The sequence below is a fragment of the Plectrocnemia conspersa genome, unplaced genomic scaffold (assembly GCF_051122295.1).
Source record: "Plectrocnemia conspersa isolate PC_06_02 unplaced genomic scaffold, ASM5112229v1 ptg000003l, whole genome shotgun sequence".
NCBI classification, from domain to species: Eukaryota; Metazoa; Arthropoda; class Insecta; order Trichoptera; family Polycentropodidae; genus Plectrocnemia; species Plectrocnemia conspersa.
In genome coordinates, this window is record NW_028277167.1 from 19,691,452 (window position 1) to 19,714,966 (window position 23,515).

Consider the following 23,515-nt stretch of genomic DNA (forward strand, 5'->3'; position numbering starts at 1 on the left):
TTATTTGCACAGGGGATTATTTGTACAGGGGGTTAATGTCCAGGGGAGTTTTGATGGGAGATATATCTATCCAGGGGGTATTTGTCCTGCGTTTACATGACCTTAGGATAGGAATATTTAACATACGAAAAAGAAGGCCAAATTAAATTAGATATTTTTTAATATATTCACTGTCTATGGCAGAGGTCAGAAAATTACGGCCAAATCCAGCCTTCTGCTTATTTTAATCCGGGCTGCAAGTAATTGTTAGATTTGACATATAAAAAGATCAAAGTATGTGCTATAATAGAGCGGCCAACCGTCGAGTTAAGGAGCTAGCTAGGTATCACCTTATAAGGTGCTCCTATTGCTTTGTATTTCACCGTGACGTTATGCACTTTAAATTTGACAGCATCTTCAGTGCCCACGTAACGCCTTTTGCAATAAATTTGAATATTTGAGAGAAATGATAAAGCTCATTTTAATTTTGCTTCCTGGCCCGCTGAGCTTAAAATATTTACAATCTGGTCCTTCACAAAAAAAGGTTTGCCGACCCCTGGTCTATGGTGTTACACGAGCAAAATAACCTTGTCTATATTCTTCAGTCATATGTTTTACAGAGAGACATTCAAAACGCGTCATGGCGATTTTACAACTTTATATTTAGATTGTCTTGTATAACCGGAATGTCGTAGTCCTTAAGGCGTTGAACTGATATCCTAGAGACTATCGGTTCAGGTCCCGCAGCAAACTAAACATTTTAATATTAAGAATGCGCTATTATTAAAATTAAGCCCTAACTGCTAAGTGACATCTATTGATTGTAAGCTGTAATTATAGTTAACAATATATAATAGATATGACTAATTTACAAACTGTGTTTTAAATATTATCCAATTAAACGTGTAAGTGTTGATTATGTTGTGCATAAACGACTTTTACCAATAGTTTTTCAATGACGCATATTTGAGTCATCCACCTTTAGAGTGTTAAATATGGATAAATTTATATAAGTGTAATACAATCCTAAAACTCACTGAAAAAAATATGTTTTACAAGACTTTTAACCCTTTCACCGCGGATGACTTCTATAGGTGTCATCAAGAAAATCGCCAGTACTCATTAGACATTTAAAGGTGCCGTAAGCATTTGAGCCTAATAAAATGGCTTTTTAGTATAATTTAAGGCTGTAAATCAATTATTTGACCCATACTATTTTAAAAAATATGGCATGAATAGGTGCCCCCACATATTAACAAATTTCGAAACGGCGCTCAAAAATATCAGCTGTGGTGATAATATAAATGCAATTGGGGCCAGGCCCCACCCAATTTTTTCGTACATAAAAAAAAATAGGTGGGGCTGGTAAAGTTTTATTATATTTTGTGAAAATGATCAAATTTTATATTTAGACAAATATTCTACAAGTTTTTCGTATGTATTTGCCCATTTGAGGCAGAAATGATAAATATTACATTGTTTTTTTGTGGGGATCTGTTTTGGATTGGCAGGCGTTTTTACACCTAGAGCGAACCAGCGTAGTTTGGCCTCGTGGCTTTATTTTTGAATTTTTAAGTTTTGAATTTATTAAAACAGTACTTAAAAATATAAATAAATTGATCATAAAAAATTATTACATTAAAAGATTATCCTAAAACTTGAAACTTTAAATACTTGTACCAGATTTAAAATTGGTAAAAATAGTCTTAGCATAAACGCATACTATTACTGTCACAGTAATAATATCACGGTTAATATCGAATTCATCGTCACGTCCTTAAAAATTCAATATTATATCGTCATTCGTAATTATATGGATAATTTTTAAAAGAAAATCAATATATGTATTTATAAATAATTAAAACACAGATTACTAATTCTGTTTTACATAATTTAGCTATTTACTAGCTCGAAAATATATTAAATGTGTCGAGACTAATATTATCGTTTGAGTTGAGTACCCAGGTCGATAGTTGTCAATCGCTCATTTTACTAGTGCGAGCGAGTAAGCGAGCTCTGCTAGCATAACGGCATCTCGCTCTTTTTTCCGTCTTAAAAATTTTATTTTTATTTCATAACAGACACACAATATAAAGTAATAATTATGCACAATTAGAGCATATGATCCCGTTTCATCCCATATCATAAAAATATAGATGCCCTTAGAAGGAAAAAATCAGTTTTAAAGCATTAATTGACAACCTAAATCTGTCAAGTCTAGCGCGATGCCGTCCTAACAGCGCGCGCTTTGACCATGTTCCGATGAAAAATTTTACAATAAACTTACACTTGTAAATTTAAGATTATTGAGTTATTTGCATAAGTTAAAAATTCAATATTACTGAAATGTGTTTAACAGAAGTCTTTTTACTATTAATAAATTTAAATTTTCAAAATTTGCTTGAACACAAAGCCAATAAATGCATTCAAAGTTTTGTCGACATATTGTCGACGTTCGAGTACAACGCTTGAAATACGATGTCGACACATAGTCGACTTACGAGCGCAAAGGGTTAAAAGGTTTTGATACCGAGAATCAAATGTCGATTAAATAATGGGATCATTATGTGTCGCCTTTGTGCGTGGGTGTATAATATTAATTGACAATATTTTCTATTGACACACTATCTTTAAACATGCTTACCAAATAAGTTTATAAGATATTAAAAATAAATATTGAGAGTCTCTGTATTTCATTCTCCAGATTTATCTTGAATATCACAAATTTCATGAATGAACACTTTCTCTGTGCGTTCAATTGAGTCGTTGCGTCGTCTCGTGCCATCGCCGTTGAATTCTTGCGTTTCTGCACGATGATACGCAGAAATATCGTCGCAATTTGCCGGAATCCGACGGAATAAACGGCGGACATTTGTGTCATGTAGGCGAATGGGCCAACTGAGAGATTTGTGCGCGCAAATCGCAGATATCAATTGAATAATTAGAAACGCATCGCGGCGGACCGATACGGATTTAGATCTTGTGCAAGTGCATATCCGTCATAACGGTGACCGGTGACCGAAAGCTATTTCGAACCACTTTCATTCACTAACATCCACCACAGCCGCTTGACGCTTTGTTTGTTTGCGAAATATGCTGGAGCGGTTGCGCTGGATTGCGCAAAGCTTATCATTTACCACGTGCTGCATGAGTGGGTGTTTGGAAATAAGTGTTATGAGTTGAACGTTAAAAAGAATGACTGAAAATTTACTTGCCTGTCTCTATCTACTCTTAGTGAGGATTTTATTAAGTACGTAGTACTATAATACACTCAACCGATCCTTTTCAATTAAATTCAGAGACCCATGGGAAATTGTAGGGATGGAATACGTAGTACGACTTTAAGGTGATAATTCATTTTACATAACTCGACCTTGAGTCAGAAAAAAAATCTTTTGAATCTCAGATTTCTGCATATATTATAGACTACTTAAATACAATTATATAGAAAAAATATTGTAGTTCTAGATTTTGTTGTAGGATTGATTTACAATACCTTTAGATGTTTTATTTTCAATATAATCGCTATAAACCTCATTGCGTTAAGTGGTTAGCCGTAAAAATAGTTTATTTATTATGACGTAATAGCTCTTTATTCAATATTTCGGTGTTAAGAACTATTTTTGGAATTGTAAAGCTAAGTTCAAAATATGTTTCTTTGATTTTCTAATACTTCGACTAATTTCTTCATGCATTTTTTATTTATTTATAACGTCCTTCTGAGTAAACTTTAAACAAGTATTAGAAACTGACACTGTCATTTTAATTGGGAACACAAAATATGATAAAATTGATAGAGTCGCCAATATAGTAGTATAAAAATCGATTTATTTTTTGCGAATCTTGTATCTTTACCTTAAGAATATCTTTCATATTTAGTGAAAAGGCTGCTTAAGTCAAGGTTGCAGTCTCTCCTCGTGAATAGTTCCAAAAAGCATAGAACTTTTAGCCTATTGGCAATTACGACCCTAGTCTGGCTGTTGATTCAGTACAAAGTGCGAACTAAGGCTAGACCAGACTTCCTACCTGTGCTGTATGAAGTGAAACTTCAGTCGGGTAATCCGACTGAAGTTTCATTAAACTATTGATAATCTTCGGTAGTGTTTTTTTGTTAAGAATTATTTCTCGATAAAAATGACAAATTGAGATGAAAATGAATTTTTCCTAAAAACGTTTTCCCAAACTACTCTAATCGGCTTTATTTTTGTGTAAGTATTCTAATAAATACACTAATAATCAGAAAAGATAAAACCACTTGGCGTGGGAATCGGCAGATTGCAAAAATGTATCAGACTTCTACAGAGCTATGACTAAGGCTTCAAAATCGGTTAAAACCGAGACCGATTAACCGGCTTTTCAGTTTACCCCACGTTAAAAATCTATTTTAGCATTTTTAACATTATATTTAGTACATGTAAAAATATTTCTTGTGCCTTTGAAAAATAGTTATATAATAATTATATAAAATAGTTATACCATTAATAAATAAAAAAACAGTCTAATAAATAATTATTGTCCATTCAAGAATTACAAATTTGACTGCTCACTGTTTATTAAAGTTACTGATTATTAATAAACGCTACTCACTGTCTTGTTAAATTACTGACCAAAATGAATAATTCAATAAATATAGTCTGATTTGAAATACTAACTTGATGGATCACCGTTAAAAATATTCAAAATTAAAATGTGTTTACACCATAAAATTCTATATAAATAGAATATGATTTATTAGTTTCTTATTAAAAATAATTACAACATTTTTTTTATTTTTTATTTCACTTAAAAAATAGAGAATATTATAAATATTTGTTTCTATTAATAAGCAGCTATTATTAGATTATAGTTTCTTATACAAATTTGAATACTTTGATTTTTTAATTAATACGCAATAATCACACTGTACGTACCTTACATATTTTCGAATGTTCCATTGAATCTTTGATTTCTTAGATATGAAAGTAAGACTTTGTTTTGAAATCGATTTACAGAAGTAAATATCATTATTGTTAAGTATCTTATAACTCATTTATGTTAATATAAACATTATTATGTTAATGTACGAATATGTAATGTATTAAACACAAAACACGTGTATTTATATAAAAGAGATTCGATGCGTTTTCCTGCGATCGTCTTCATAAATAATACGCGTTAATGGGTTTGCGGTTTAAAAACGAAAATTTCGCTCTTGTTTACGATACGATATCTGGCGTGTCGATTTACGACCGTCGGCCGCTATGATATATTAAAAAAAAATCATAACGAAAATTTAATAGGTCGAATTAGTCTCTGTAACATCGTTTCCACTCTTCTTCCTCATCGATTCCCCCCACGCTGAATAGCAATAAAACGTTTCCACCGGTGGCGTAGTAAAATCGAAAAAGTGGAAAAGAACACAAAAAAGCTGCACCTAAAAGCTCTCGCGTCGGTGCCTTATTTACTTTGCGAAGCTGTCTGCTAGTGGAGAGGGCAAAAAGCCGAGCTTCTTGCCCTTTTTCGTTCCTTTCTCTTCTCTTCTCTCTTTTTTTTTATTCATTTGCTGTTTGAGTATCCATAATGTTGCACCAGCACCTGTTCCGCTGCATATCCGGTGTGCGAGTTGCAATAATATGTCATTCGGCATACGTGTATTTAAAGAGACGCACAAGACGCCTACTGTTGAAATAGTGCATCAGATTCCGTTTTGTGTCACTGTATATGAGCGCTGGATCTTCTAGCTAATCTAATTTGTGCTTCTAAAACTATTGTAAGTAAAGAATATCACAACCTTTATAATATAAATTCAAAAAGCTTGATGTTATTTAAATAAATAAAAAGAGTTAAGAGTGCCATTAAGAATTCTGTGGTTCAATAAATATATAAAATTTATATGCCTATTGAATATAAGCTCGGTTTTAAGTTTAATAAATAAATGCTCTTCTTATTGTACAAGATCGATGCCCGATTTGTTAGCAAAATCGAAGCTATCTATATATAGTATACAAAAAAAATAGTGTAATAGACCTAATATTATACACGATATTTTTTTTATAAAATTTAACATTATTATTAATAATCAAATGTGCTTTAAATATAATCTGTATAATACTAGTTATTGAGAGAATGTTTAATAAATAGACAATCACGAACTACTTTTGAATACGCCACTTTGTTTTTTTTTTGCATTGACATATTATTCGGACGATAATTTGGATGAGGATTTATTTTAAGATTCACCCCATATGTTTCTTAATGGTATTTTTATTGTAAATATCACAATGGAACCGGAAAAACCTGATTAAAAACGATAATGTATTCAGTTTATCTCCATGTGAATAAGAGCGTTGAGAAATTAGTTCTATATTTCAGATTTTGCATTACCATGATACACATTGGTTTCAAAAAGTTTATAATGTATGTTTAATATATTAATTAAGGATCTCGTTTTTGCCATTAGGCACAACTATGCACGCTTATGTTATAGATATGTTCTCAGAATAGAGAGCATAAACCTATATATACCTAATGGAATGAGATAAGGTAAAAGCACATAAATGCACCGATACGACCGTTTCAATAACGCAATGATATTATAAACATACACACATAAACTTGATTCGCGTATTGATAATTATTAAATTAAGCTAGCGTATTGGTATTAATTAACAAGTAGTTAAGTATTAACGCGAGCTGTAGATAATATCATAACTATGTGCCTATATATGCAAAGGGCTATAATATTATAATTTTATTATGTTGACCTTAAAGTTGTTCTCAAAGGGTTCTCGAAGACGCCGCGTTTATGAATAATCAAGTCTATCGGATATTTTGTTCGCAGGCGCAACTTTGCTATGCGACAAGAAAAGTAAAGTAGTCCGCTCTAGGATTCCTACGTTCAACGGGAAAATTCAAAAGAATGGAAATCTGATGATTTTAATCAATTCTCCTAGAGGGGTAAGGAAAACCGCTCACTGTTTAAGGTAAGTTGCAGCTATTCTCAAGTTTTTGGGGGATGAAAAATATTGTATTTAATATAATAACTAAATCAAAATTAGATTTGGCAAGAAAAAACGATTGATTATTTACGTCCATTTGTAACGTTAAAAATTCATCATTATTAATACTTATCTATTTAAATTAAATATTATTATTAGGTACATAAAAATATAATACATATTAAAAAATCAGTAAATATTAAAATGCAATAATACGAACCGGATCAGCTTTTCGTAGCTGACATTAAACATATGCCGACAGCCATAGGCAAGTCAGCTAGTGCGGAGGTCCTGGCTCTAACGGGTATGAAAAGAGGTCGCGATCGTAATTAGCGAAGACGATCTGGAACCCAAAACTAGAATTCCTCTAGAAAAGTTTGCTTGTCGAGAGCACACTTCAGTAGTTAAAAGAAATGATAAGTGACATTGAACTTTCTGATAAAACTAAGAGAATATAACCCAATGTTCCTTAAAGAAAAGCATTGGTATACAAACGGAGAACAACCAAATATCTCAGGAGCATTTTTTCAACTTTCTCGATTAAGATTTGGTTATTCGCGGATTAGAAATTATATATCCGGATTCAAGAATGTCACAGAAGACACAGAAAATTGACTGTCAATGTGAAATGCGTTCCTCATAACAAAGCCGAGCATCTTGGAAGATTTATCGCAGTCGTCGATTACGTATATCTTGCTCTCAAAAGTGATTCCGAGATTTTTAGTGAAAGTTTCTTTAACAAAATGTTTCCATCGAGATCATAGGAATAAATTGATGGCGAACGAGAACTAAAAAATGTCAAGGTATGGCACTTGCCGACGCAAAGGGCAGACGGTTGATGGAAGCCCATCTCTGAATTACTCCGTAGATAGAAAAAATCTGCAACAGATCGAATGTATTTAAACAATTTTTAAATAATCTGCATACAAAATAAAACTTGAATTTGTAACTGCCGTATTTATGTCATTAATAAATACTCTTTCGACAATCGGCCACCATATGTTATAAACTGTCTGATTTAAAAAAAAAATTATAATTGATGATAAGCCTTGTCGAATGCTCTCTCAAAATCTATTTATACGACGTCTACTTGAATTTTTGCATCGAGAGATATTGTCACCTTTTGGTGAAAGAGAAGATTAGTAACAGAGGACTGGGTGGGGCGGGATTATGTTGCCTCATCAACCATATCCGGACTTCATGTTAAAAAAAATTCTTCAACAGTCAGGTTGCTATCAAAACTGCATATTAAGATTTTATTAACTTTAAAATTACGGAGTTGAGCACCACCAGTAAATATAATTTATTAGGAAAGTATTTTTTTAGCCACCAAATAGAATATTATTTTTTATTAATTTATATACTATTTTTATCATAAATATACCTAGTATTATTCGTGTAATAATGTTTTGTTATATTTACACAAGCCGAACACGTTAACGAATAAATAAATGGCGTTTTCCATTTGGGAAGCTCGGCTCGCAGTCTTCTCGCTTTTCCGTTTACCCAATTCTCGAACCCTTAAACTCCCAGGGAGGGTACATTAATAAATTGCATAGCTGACGGGAGGAAGTTAACCCCGATAATGACATTATACCTGTTAGATGAGCTCTATCTGCTGGGGGAGCGACTGTTAACCCTTTCGGAATGCCGCTTTGATGTGTTTTATTTACATATAACTATGAGATTAATCAGACTTGATGTTCGGGACCGCCTACACATTGTGCTAGTGTATGAGACTGTTGCTAATATACACATCCATGTAATATTAATAATGTATTTTTAAAATTATAATAAGTAAGTACATGCGTTGCCGCAAGGCTAGGGATGCGTCTAATACATCTGAAATAATTAACGCGAACTTCTGCGATAGTATCTCAATAGAAGCGAGTTCTAGTAGTTACAAACACGCCCAAGTCTGTTTACAAAGCAGATTTCTATTTGTGTTCCTTGTATCACAACACGAATGCTCCGTGGGGTAAACGGTGCATTTTTACTGTGTTTTAAAAAGCGCATAAGTGCGTTTTAATGCATTGAACACATTTCGAGAGATATATGCGCTAGTTTTCAATGAGCGACTTTTTTGCCGCAGCACTCTAGTTGTGAAAAATAGACATTTAGATCTTTAAAGGATGTTCCGTAATAAGTGGTTGTGTTTTTAAGTATAATGATCATGCCTACTTAGGATCTATAACGACATACGTTAAATAACTTATTGAAAATAAGCGGTTCATAGGAACAGATTTTTAAAATGAAATATTAGCAATACAAGCTGTAATTGAATTTCCAGAATGGCCTAAAAAAATAATCTCACTTTATGTAACATACATAAACGTAGCTTAGAGATACTGAGACGTCTGTAAAATTAACTTTTAAGTTAATTTTATGGATTTGTGGGTTTATGTATTTTCACCATTAATTTTATTTTTGTTACAATAAAACTGTAATGAGTGTTTCTTTTTCAATGTTAGGTAAAGGTATTAAAAAAATATGCTTAAATTAAAAATATTATATTTTATTAGTAATAATTTGTAATATTCAATTACACACCTTCGTTCTGTTTTCAGGAAATGCGAGTGTATTAATTTTAAAGAACGTACTGAAATCAGTCTAGTGAATATTGTATTATATTAATCAGTAAACAAACCTCACCATCCTTATTCACTGTTTTATGGGAATTACTTTCACATTCATCAGTGCAGAGTTGGTAGTCTTATAGCAAAATGCAATTAGCATTGTCTTAAAATGTTCCCTGTTTCCAAATATTCCTGTTTAATTTATTTATAATTCAATTAATTCATTTTAGCGATCTTTTGCCACAACTTTTGTGATCGAATCTGGGTTTTATTATTGTTGAATAAAAACAATTTGAGAGATGTTTTATAAATATACTATTAAAATTTATAATTTATCATTTAATATAATTATGAATATATTAGTGACGATACCCAAAGATCCACATACAGCGTAGTTCTCTCTCTCTCTCTGTCAAAGTTGTGTCGGCCTGTGTTTGTGCGCGCACACACATTGCATTATGAATAATTTCAATCTTGGATAATACCCTTGAGAATCGACGAAGTTTACCGAGTCGACAGTCTTGGAGACCAACTCCAAAGGGAGGAGACTCCTTGTTCTGGCGAATGAGACAAGTAGTGGCAAAACAGTCTGCACCATTATTATTAGAAGGGCGGTCGCCCTAAACACTCTCTCGTGCACAATTCAATACGTAAAGTGAGCTTTGAAACTCGTTTTAATTAAAATATCAAAAGGGAAATGGATGGTTTAATGTGCTTCTTCTTTTTGTACTCTTACTTGGGACCGTCTCGCACAAAAGTGACCAACCACTGCAGAGTTGTCTTTAGTTAAATGGAAATAGAACCAACCTACCATAGATGTGTTTTGTATATCTTTTTGTATTTATACAACGTGTATGTATAAAAACAACAAAGCATTACATTATATTTTTGACAATAAGCTAAACATATAATAACAATCATAAATAGCAATAAATACACTTGTAGATGTATATAGAAAAAATACTATTTTAACTAATTGGTGCTTTCTTTACTAAAATATATTATAGTAACATTTTTGATACAAATATGAGATAATTATGTAAACGTATAAGCTGATCTTGAAAACAAAATTTTTTTTGATAATGGCATTTTTGGCAATTAAAAATTTTTGGCATTTTTTAGATAATTTTTAAAAAAATTAAAAAATTGTTCTTATAAAACAATAAAAAATATTGTAAATTGGATTCTAAAAATTATTTAGATAAACTGCATTCTTAAAAATTATTTTGATAAACTGCATACATTATGTTTATTTAAAGCAGAAGTAATAGCTTTATTTAATAACTTAAATAAAGCTATTACTTAATTTTATAATTAATACGATTTAGTTAATACGATTAATTGCTGACGGTGAATTGCAAGCGGCAAATTTTCCTAGATTCTAATATTGCGATAGCTATTTATTAGTATGAGTCTAAACTGCTGTTTTATTCACTTTTTTTTATTTAATAATAATATACAAAATAAAGATCTATTTATTTTATTATTTTATATCAGTAAGAACCCAGAAAAAAAATCTCGTTTAATTTTTGTAAAATAAAAAATAATGATTACTAACTTTCTTAAAAGAAAATGAATTAACAACTTGTTAACTTACTAGTAGTACTTTATCTATTAAATTCAAGTTGATATTTATCAAGAAAATATTTACTCTATATTCGCAGATTCAACAAATATAATTCTAAATATGATACAACATATACACAAACACAACGAAACCTTTTTGCGAAATGAAAAATGAAAGGGATTTTCCCCGGATCTACCCCAGAGCAAATTGTGTCTTATTTCGGTTTTTCCATTTTCACTGGCTACAATGTGAGCCGAGCTCTTTGTGAACACTGCGAGGGTCGGCGGGGGTGAGGCGGCTAGGGGGTCGGTTGAAAAAGGTTGTGCTTTGACGATGCTCCTTTCTTCCGTGTTTTTAATGAGATTTAAAAACTTACGCACGAGTGAGTCCGCGACCCGCATTATGACGCTCCTGCCATGCGATACAATGTTTTATGATGACACGCAGTTAAGAGCTTCTGGCGTGCCCTGGACAAGTGCCCAAAGGCGGCGAATTATGTTGCGAATTTATTTTATTAATTAATTATTTAATAGAATTATCAATTATTTATATTGCATATTACAACAGCTTATGTGTATAGGGTTTGAATTTATTTATTAAATTAGAAATCAATCAAAAAAGTTACTTGCCATGCTAAAGTATGTGGATTGCATTTTTTCGCTGTGGCTCACCTGAGAACAAAATAAACTACAATTAATAAAATATATTTAGTTATTAGTATAAAGGGACGAAGAGAATTATGTGTTGGTTCAACCGGAAGCGTTATTAATCAGTTGTTGTCAGAGTTGAATTTTCATCGTCCATCGTTTCTGCAACTGTGTATCCGCTGGCCGCAATGAAAAATGCATTTGAATGTGGGCCAAGTGAAAAAAGAAGAAACGTAGAGAGAATGGACACCATGCTAGTGCGACAGTAAATCATTGTTGTAGAACTTGTGAATGAATGAAACTAAATAATTTACGAGTTTTATTTATAAAGTAGGTATATTAAAAGGATGCTTAAATCATTTAAAGCGTAGCAATTTTTTATGAAGAAATCGAGAGGCTGCGCCTGTGAACATTTTTGATTGGAAAGTTTAATTCATTACTACTGTTTTTTTGCGTAAAATCTCATATCTTCCAGCTTCCGCTATAGGTCTAGAAGTATTTCACATGACGCTAGAGATATAAAGGAGATGCCAAGATTAATTTATCACCACGCTACTGAAAAACACAATCGTATATCTGTTTGAACAGACAAGTGATTAAATGACTGATATTAAAAGTGGCTAATTTACTAGGTGTTGATTGAAAAATTAATTAATAATAATTGTATAATTTATGTAACTTCATCATAAAAAGTATTTTATGACCCACACGATAAATATATACTATTTGAAACATTGGTATTTTATATTTTCTTATATATTCCAAATCTCATATATACATTTCTAGGTGCTTTAATGAGAAACTAAATATTTTATAAATATATCAAATATTCAGTTATATTTATTGTTAGTCTTCCATTGTACAATTTCGGCAGGGTAAACACAATGAACAACTACTAAGTAAGTAGTGAGACACCAGACTGAAATCAAAGACAACAATATATGTCACTATTCATGGCCTGGATTTTTTATTTTAATTGTTGATCACTATACTCATCCATTGAATTAGAAAACTTTAGGAAAACCATATCCATGATAATTAACCCGAATTATAATATATATAATAATCTCCCAGACACTATTTAAATTGAAAAACGTTTGGTTCACATTTATTTTATTTTTTATTACAAATTTTATTGTAATTAGTGGACCACGCACATAGATTTTCAACATCAAATTTAAGTTGTTCATTATCCTCAATTAAATATGTTTTAAGTCATCGGAAAAAAGCAAGAATTTAAAATTACGAATAACTTGATTAATATGATTATTATATAGAATAAGCTTTTATGGACTGAGATTAGAACTTTAAGAAATTCCTAATGTGGCAAAGTATTAAGACGAATTCTGATGCTCATATTTAACACATTGACGACAATTTAAAAAGTATTATTAAAAAAAGATGATTATTTTGTGAGGAACCAAACGAAAGCGTGATAAATTTTATTAAAAATCTTTGCAAAATCAGTGTAGATGACATCTGTTGAATTGCCTTTATCGATATTTTTTGTCACAAAATTTGAAAAATAGAGCAGATTCGTTGCTAGTGATCTCGATACTTTGCTCTGAGAATTTTGGTACATACTCGTATGCAATGTATTTCTTACACTCCAAAATAATATGTAGTTCTAATATAGTCGTTTGAAAAAAGGATACCACAAAATATCTTGTTCGCGGATCTATCAGAATAGAAATTTATGTATGTGAAAGAACTGATTCATATTAATATTTTTAAATATAAATTAGACTTGTCCTTGTAATATAAAATAACACAAACTTGATTTATTCCACTCCATGTCAGTCCGATCAGCATTGTATGCAGTTCTCGGTCACGCCACCACCGTGTCATGTCATTCCTCGGTCGTTTTCGTACGCAAAAAGAAAAGGCACAAAGCTCGCGATGCATTCTATGATCGGTGTGTTTATTTTGCCAACAGTAGTTAGAGCATCCGGTCATCCCGAGTTGACGGCGGTTTAATTTTGCTTGAGCGTTAAAGAGAGAGTGTTAAAGAGACCTCCGCCGTTTCGTCTTTGTTGGTATAATGAAGAAGCTCGAGCCCCGAATGACAATAAATGCGAGCGATCAATTAAAATGACAAAGTGCGCCATTAGCCGGATGGCGCAGGATCAGAATAGAAGCGCACATCCTGTAGTGAGGCGAAAAAATAAAATAGAGCTTTTTGATCGGACCACGCGAGCGTCGATACGAGCTTTACTGCTCTCTCATAATTCGATCGACGAAAACAATATCACTATGGGGATGTGGCGTTAATTTGTCAACGGATCGTTTGCTCATCGCTATATTCGTTTCTTGTCAATGCTGAGAAATTTTTATGTGGTTTTGTTAATATATTTTGAATGGTGACACTAACGACCAAACTTTAAAAATCAATATTGTATCTAAATTATTTTTTAAGATTGGTAAAACATTTTAGCTGTTGCTGCTTCGGAAACAAATCTTGATGTGAAAAAAGTACAAAGCGATTGAAATCGCGTTCAAAAGTTTTCTATATGAATTAAAAAGTATTAATCTGATTCTAAATATTTATTACTAAATAAAATGTTGTATTTTATAAAAACAGATAGTTTAAAATGCAATTATTATAATTTTTGTATAAACCATTAGGCAAAAAATATTAAAATAATTACTAAAATGTATTTTATTTAACTTAAATTTTTCATGGATCTTAATTATGATGAAAGTAACGTAGAAAAAATATTTTATCAACTAATCTAAAATAAAAAAAAGACCATAAAAAAGTATTTATATTATTTTTGGGGATATTTCTCACAATGATTAATTTTATAGTTCATTTTAAATTGCTTTCTAATCAAAAGCCTTCACTATGTACCGTTTCCATGGGAAGTTTTCAGTAAAGAAGGTCAAATTACATGTAGTACTGTAGGCGATTTACTGCTATTAAGTTAATCATTCATGCCAAGTAATGTTTTACATAGTATTGGTGTCGGTTGCTTTTCACGTTGGTATGAATGAGTTGCCTGTTTGTATTTATTGTATACTAAAATATATTTAAATGCCACATATATTATTAATTTATTATAATATTATAAGAAATCTTAGTCAGGTCACAAACGTAGTAAAACAAATCATAACCAGATGAATTAACTCAACGCCCATAATATCCCATAAGTGATGTTCATAGAAAATTTCAATAATAGCCCACTAATAAATCACGCTAAAATTCAGGACTGTTAAAAAACTTAACGACCCTATCTAGCGACCGGATAGACGGTTGTTAAAGCGGAAATCGAAACATAAACGAATTTCACTCGATAAAAAGCCATTATAATTTATAGGGCGCAATAATAAGCCGTGTTAATTTACAAACACGAAGTTTTTGGCATGGTAATCCCGGGGGCAAAATTTCATAGATTTACACCGCCACTAAATCACGCGTAATATAAATATTGAGCTCGCGTCCCACCTTTTGAGTTACGTATTATTAATACGGAATGTTTATAGCTGATTAAATCAAGCGTGAGTGATGGAGCGCTGGAAGACTCAAGACTGTGACGCAAAGAAAGCTGGATCACCGACTTTGGACAGTGACACATTTTAATGTGCGATTTCTTGTAATATTCCGACAGATCATCCGTGTAGATAATTAAGCTGAGATGATGTATTAAAGCGAATAAAATTAAAACTAAAATAAAGTATAGGAAAATATAAATACGCATACACACATGTGGGTCGTGATTTGTGAATGGAGAGCTTTCACAATGGGCTGTATCCTATTTCAAGAATGGAGGATGAGCTTTTCATTCATTTGCGTGAGTGTGTGAGTATCTGGAACAAGATGTTTTATTTTCTTCTTCTTCTTTTTTGTGCTTGTGTTCTTCTCCTACATATAAATAAAGCCATTTATTTATTCGCGGGCAGCGGTCGCATAAAAATGCGATTTATAAAGTGTTCGGGTCGCTATGGCTTCCATGACAGCATAACGACGATACATTATTTAACAAGCATCCCGAATAATAAGAATTTCCGGTCCAGATATATAAAAACCACTTCAGCTGCGAAATATATCAAATCGGACATATCATTATATGGCCTATATACACATGTATACCTAAACAGAAAAAACACATGAAACGGATCATTGTGTTAATAATGATACACATTTTTTTTATTTCCTTATGTTCCGTATAAAATATATTTTTATATCTCATTTTCTTTCATCACAAAAATAATTAATTATAATATGATGCATACTAAGGATTCAGAAAGTAAATATTCAAGGCTAGTAAAAATGAAAATGCGATTTATGAAAGAAGCATCAAAGCAATGATGTGCTATAAGTGTGTGTTGAATTCATTCATTCATAATCATACAAATGTGTGAGAATTGTTCAGTTACTTCTGCGTGATAAAAGAATCTGCAGCTGAAATTAATCACAAAATTAATTTTGATTATAGCAATGAACCGGCAAAGTAGTATTGTGAATTTAAAGCAGGATTGAGAATGGAATAAAAGGTCTTAGGATTAACATTAATCAAGAAACATTGTATAATATTATAAAATAAAATGACGTTAAATCAATGAACTTGCTTCCAGACCCATACATTATTTAAAGATATTATTAATCAATCTTAAATTAAATAATTTTCTCTACCTTTTCTTTACTTTCCGAATATTAGTTGTTTATAAAAATAATGTATTTATAATAGTTACAGTATAATAAGATCGTTACATGTTATTGAATAAAGACGGAGTAGGTTTATATTGCTTATTTACTTGATTTAATCAGTGTTTATTAAAATTAATTCAACATCTAAAATATATTTTAAGATATCACTGAAAGAACTGATGTCATAAATAAAAAATGGATGTCCTCTCATACGTTTTAATTAAGTCAGCGCTATAAACACTTTCTGAAACGATTCGAACATTAAAAAAGGAGCATAATTGTGACGCACCTCGTGGGCAACATGTATTTTTTTTCGACACATGACAAAAATAATTATAACACATATATATCAAGGAGAGACCACCATTCAAAAATAGCCGAAAGAGTTAATAATATCGCACGTGTATTACGTTTTTAGGTGCCACTAATTAAACACGTATGAATATCTCGCTTTTACGATCAGCGATGACAGCTTTTTTACGTACTTAACTTATTATTTATCGAACGAGCTTTTCCTCGTTGCGTTGGCACGCGAACACTCTTCCTTTAGCAGTGTTAAAATGAAGGGTAAACGGAAGTGCGCAAATCAATGAATGAATAAAAAGTATGTAAATGAATTATTTAAAATATTTTAAAGAAATTTAATTTAAAACATATTAGTATAAACATGGCAAGGTCGTCTTTATTACTCTTTGCCAAGATCACTCGCGTCACGAATGAAAATCGACATTAATTTTGGAACAGATATGGTATTATATCATATACACAAATGGTATCTTTGATGATCTAAAAAATATTTACATTTGTACAAAGTTTATTTTAGTAATAGAAATATTGTAAGCAGTACTTATACATACTTAAATAATTTAATACTTTTAAAATATTTTCATTCTGTGCAAATAACACTAGTAATATATTTTTGATAGAGCATGCAAATGTATAGGGGTGAAATATTCTTTCGACAATCAATCGTAAACTATCTGCAATTACAAACTATCTACGACCGCCCAAATAACTTAAAAATAACCTAATTAAATCATCTAAGCAACTGAAGTTTGACAATGATAAACCTTTTCAAAATCCATGTATACGACGTCTAATGTTATTGTTATATATCTAATATATATATATGTTAGCATAAAAAATAATTTAACTAAACATATCGAAGAAACGATACAAGCAAATTCCTGGATTGGTCCAATGAATAAAACCATAATTGAGTATAACACTAAATATGTATTTTTAATAATAATTAAATGTAATCTACATTTACAGTAATTCAATACTCGATGACTGATTTTTATATTTTATTTTTACTTTATTAGATAAATAACAAAGGAGAACCGCATGCATAAGTTACTGTATCGTAGCTTTTAAACACTTTAAACTTGGCGCGAAAAAAGTCACACATGCGACGAGTCGCCTCAGTAGCTAATGGAAAAATGGCATGATGATGAGCCGAGAGCTTTCACGGTGCCACATCGCGTGCCACAATCGTTTTGTTATGCGTGTTTTGATTCGAGAATAGAAAATTGGATATGAATGAAACTGGCGGAATGTCCTGCCAACCGCTTTCTCCCTCTCTCTGTTGCTTCGTTTTTCGTTCTGTCAGAAGGGAATCTTTTTTATTTTATTGTTCGCACTGTACTTCCGTTCCGTTTCTGGGCCGAACTATATATTAAATCGAATTTTTTTGTCTCTTCTGCTCGTGTTTTCACGCACTATATATAATACATAGAATTTTTTTATTCGCCAACGACAATAATAAATTAAAACCTTTTTACGAGCTTTCCACCCGTCAAATCCGCCACAAAGCTGGACGACTATTATTATGAATAAATTGTTAAGATGAAACGGAGTTATTGTATATAAATTTTTCGCGTTGACTTGCTTTTTTAACGTGACGCACAAAGGAGTGATTAATAATACTATAAACGTGAATTTATTTTTATATTTTATTATTCTAGATAAATTAGCGATCTTTCAAAGTTATTTTAAATAATCAAATAGTCCATTTGTCAGGTAAATCGTTAAGTAATACAAATAAAATAAATTCAATATATAACATAAATTTAGTAATAGAAAATTCATTGTACCTAATAAAAACATTTTTATGGTTATAGATCGTTAGTATCAAGTGTAGATTGTCTATATCGATATTTTTAAATATTACAGAACATATAGAAAACGGATTGCTTTGCTTATAATGTTTTATAAGAAATAGTAACAGCTTATATAACAGCATTCTCAATTGGGGTTCTAAAATAGCTGGTAAAAAGTACCGTTATAGTATAATCCTTATACGTAAAGTATATTTATTCTGTATAGAGAAAACTGTAAATTAATTCTTTAAAATTCTCGGATTATGTGTCGTTTCGTGTCCCGGTATTAAAAAAATAAAAGAAAAGCTTGAGACTTTTTATTTTCTATTGAAAAACTAAAATTAACACAATTTTATCACTTAAAATTGTTGCAGCGCTGATATAAAAAATGAAATAAGCAGCTTATTAGATTAATACATTTTTTACAAAAGGCTGACTGTTGCTAGTGAAAACTATTTTTTAAGTTGTTCCTTTTGACTTTTTTTAATTAAAATAGTTAAGAATTGGATACTGTAATAATTGACGTAGAGAATACTTAATATGACGTTAAAAATCTAAGAAGAATTAAAAAACTGCTAAAGCACTAGAATATTTCTCTTATAAAAAATAATAAATGTAGTCAACGGAATCTATTTTATTTGTAAATATTTTCTTCAAATTAAGCCAACATCAACGGAAAGCTAGCGAGTATTCATGGTATTCTTTCTAAACAAATATTTTTCCCAGCAAAAAATATAATCTGTATCCTGGTTTTTATACTATAATTTTACAATTGCTGTTTTTGTATATATACTTAATAAAATACATATAATAGGAAAATATGTTTCAAGTTTTTTTCACACAAATATATATTAAAAATATTTTATGCCATGATTTAACCTAAAAGCAAACAAGTCTCGACTCCCAGGAATTCCCGGAAGATTTTTCTCGCTTTTCGGGATCTAAAAATCTGCGACAGAATAGTTGCAACTTGCACTAAATGTGCTACATTAACTTTATAAGTTACAAACAAAATGTTTGTAATATAAATAATTTATGTATCGAATTTAAGATAACTGAAAGTTGCAGATATAATGTTTTAAATTATCGTCAATTAAATTCAGCACGAATCTAAGCAATTAATTTAAATAAAACTATTATAATTACGACTCAAATTGCTGCGGTATTTAAAGCAATTGAAAAAAGTATATATAACAGGTTATAAATAGTTGAATTTGTGGAGAATAGGGCAGCTAAATTTATTTACGACCTTGCCTTTCTCTTCCCTGGAAAGATATAACTTATAATTAAAAAATTTCAGAACACTTCCAAAAAATTCCATGACTAAATTTAGTTCAGAAATAGTGTTATAAAAATATATCTTATTTAAAATCGTTTATATGACTTACTAAAATTAATTGAAATAAAGTAATAGTCAGATCTTGTATATATTGTTTTTTTTACATGTAAAATCAGTATATCTACGTAAATTTTATTTTCCATAAGGTCTGCAAATAAAATTGTGGATTTATTTTAAAACATTTACAACCTTACTTTCCGTGACAATAAAATAAAATTTTCCTAATATTTTTTTTTGGAATATCTTGTTATCTTAAAGATGAAAGATTTATATAGCACATTTATACAAATCTTTTATTTAGTTTTCAGATGTTTTATTATTAAGAAAAAGCTTTATAAAAGGTTAAAATAAAATATGTTTTATAAACATACTTTTTATACTTATTATTTTTATTTTTATTTAAATTTAATAAATAACATTCACAATCCAATTAGCAATAAATTATTGCAGCATCGCAGTGTTCGTATAATGTTATTTTTTCGAATATGATTTCACATCGACCAAATGCATCCATCAATCACGTTAACCTTCTTGAGAACACCCTGTACGCGAGATTTGTTCTCGTGCGTTTTAAAAATACTTGTCAGCAAATCCATCTAGTGGCCTGTCAAGCAATGACCGACTCGAATGCATTGTTCCCGTTGACTGCCATGGGTGTATTCGAAACATATGTCTCAATAAAAAATATAATCGTATATTGATTTTAATTTCAACGTCAACATTTCAAGTTCTTTCAAAGATGACGCCGCATTTTTGTGTATACAGATTTATAAATAATTTTCAAGTACATTGACGCTATACAATTTAACATAAAGGCTCGCCGCAATAGTTTACGCCATATGTATGTAAACATACATAAATAAGATGAAGTATATGTACAATATAAACTAATTATTAGCGTCATTATTGCTATAAATAAACATTGGCATGATATAACGATCTCTTTAACATATTTATGTATGCGGCAATGGTTGAATAATGGTATGTATTTGAGCGCTTTAATTTAATCAATGTAAGTTGTTGATAAATATTAACTTGTGTTTATTTAATATGAGCCGCCAAAGAAGATGGCGAAAATAGTAATCTTTTTCAATACATTGTAAACTTATTAAAAATATATTATAATAACGACAAATTGTGGGAAAAATAGATGTGGGAGACAAGAGTGAAATTTTTAATGCTGGAATATAATTTCCTCGAGTCGCGTCAACGAGCGTACTTGTGAAAGCACTTATTTAAGTTTCTAGCAAGAAATATACATATTCCAGATGCTCTTTGTCAGAATCATCGATAACATAAACAGGTTTCTTAAAAAATAAAAATTAAAATACATTTAAAGAAGTAATAGTAAAATATTTCTTTACACGCAAAATGACATTTAGGCCAATTACTTTTAAAATTTATCATTAAAATTAATTTAAATTTTTAATGATAAATTGCATTTTTAGAACTATGAGATTCTTATAGCATATGTATTAGAATAATTTTAGTAAAGTGATTTTTTTAATTCAAAATTAGTTCTTGTCAATTTACACTAAATCCATTAATATATTAACTTCAAAATAAGGTTGAGAGATGGGAAACTTTGAAATGGGTTATATTCGTTACTCTTTATATTTTTAATTGTATTATTTTTAATTCGAATTAAATCTGAATACACCCGTGCCTCAAAAATGTAAACGTCCATCGGCGCGTTAGACAAATGTTGTTCGCGAATTGTCTTGAGAGACACAAAAGTCGTGAACTCGGCACCCCGTGTGAGAGAATCTGACCCACGTGTTTCATCTCAACCAGCGCTGCTTCTCAAACCATGGGAATTTATTTTTCAATACACAATTAACTCTCAGAAGACAAAAGACGCTATTTTCGCGAATGCGTGTAACAAAAAAAAAGACGCGCAAGATTTGCGTTTTCAATTATTCGCCTTGAAAAGGAGAATCTCTCGTGTGTGTTAATGAAAGGACAAAAGCGTCGGGGATATATGATACAAAGAAACGCGAAAAAAAGCCAACGGAGAGTTGAACAAACACAAGAAGACGCGGAATTCTTGGAAGAATAATAAAATGTGCGACAACAAAGACGATTCACATGTGAAATAAAAGATTCCGAACGGAACACGATGGAATTGCATAAAAAGACCACCTATGCCGGCCTCGGACTACAGAACATACTTGTTTCTGATGGATACAACAAGAGCTAATTATTAAATTTTTGTATTATATCATCACTATTTTATGCACGTTTAATTAAATGATCTGTGGTTGAATTCAAGAACGATAAAGAGATAATATTATATTTTTTATTAAATGGTCAATATTAATTGATCATAAAACGTATATTTATAGTTCAAAGAGAAGATCGTGATTATTATGTATAATTGTTTTACATGTTGTTGTACAAATAATAATGAGAACAATGTACAAGGTTGACGGGCGATTTGTACCGTTTGTGATAATCTGATGCTAATGTACCTACATAATTAACACGTAGCATAATTTACTGTGTTATTTTATGCTTATTGGAATATAATAATGAATTATGTGAATAAATTAAAATTTAATTTTTATTGTAATAAGCTGTTAACATAATTGTCGATTGTCTTTACTAAATGATTATTATGATATTATTTATATGAATATTTTAGCATACCTGATGTGCAACATATTCAAAGAATATACATATGTATGAACATTAAAAGAAAGAATGTGTAAGTGTGTTATTATAATGTGAAAAAACAGTCTTTCATACAGTAATTACTCTTATCTGATTATTGAGTATTATAAAAAAACTGCTAATATTTATAAAAAAATGCCATCCCGTTAAAAATAAAATCTGTCTTATTAATGATGATACGAGAATATGTAAGTAGATTTGTATACTATTTAACTTAATGACATAGCACATTGATAAAAAATAACATTAAATATTTTAAGATTAGCACAAGTAGCTTGGTTTAATGTATCTATTGTGTTAGAACCCATAGATGTATCTTTAATAAATCTTATTTATTAACATAGTTTCATTGTAAAATTCAAAATAAAATAATTTTGCGCAATAGTTCTCACATTTTAAGTAGCCATTCCTGTTGAGTATTTAGCATTTATTAAGTAGTAACTTTTTGCTTGTTTTAGTATTTTAATTAAAACCTCTCTATGTTAGAGTATACTAGATTTTTTTTATTTTAGGTATACATATTTTGATAGTTTTATGAGCAAAAATACAGCCGTGGTTTTTATCAGATTTCCACAAATCTTTCCTATTTTTTTTTGTTGTAATACGCCAATTTCTTTTAAATTAAAAAAGTGGCTAAAATAGTTAATATCCAGCTAAGTCGTACATTAGTTTTTTTAATAATAAGGTACTTCAACTCATGTTCTTAAAAAAAATTCTACATATATCGTTTTATCAAAAGTTCTCGAGAATTCTCGAGAAAATTTAAAAGTAAAACTTCTTATCTATCAAAAAAATAATAAAAAAGTATGCCTAATCAGAACCGGTAATAAACTAACGATTGCATTTAGAATTAAGAGTTAAATTAAAATCGTAAAAAGCGATTGTCACAAGAATATTTTATTAAAACATGTATTGAGGGGGGGGGAGGTATTTATTTACAAGGCTGCACTTTGGTAGCACTCGCATGACGGTAGTGTAGGGCAATATATTTTTTGGTGGGCTTCGAT

The 23,515-nt window shown here is 30.5% G+C and overlaps 1 protein-coding gene across 6 annotated transcripts in view; it reads right to left on the minus strand.

The window, feature by feature from the left end:
• Nucleotides 1–23,515, minus strand: part of Sox102F (transcription factor Sox102F) — a 297,246-nt gene that overhangs the window by 138,929 nt on the left and 134,802 nt on the right. The window contains exon 5 of one of the 6 annotated variants that reach the window (XM_088182703.1): nucleotides 11,729–11,770. The exons of the other annotated variants lie outside the window; for them this stretch is intronic. The gene's annotated coding sequence lies outside the window, so the exon portion shown is untranslated. The remainder of the gene's footprint in view (nucleotides 1–11,728; nucleotides 11,771–23,515) is intronic. 6 annotated transcript variants of the gene reach the window in all.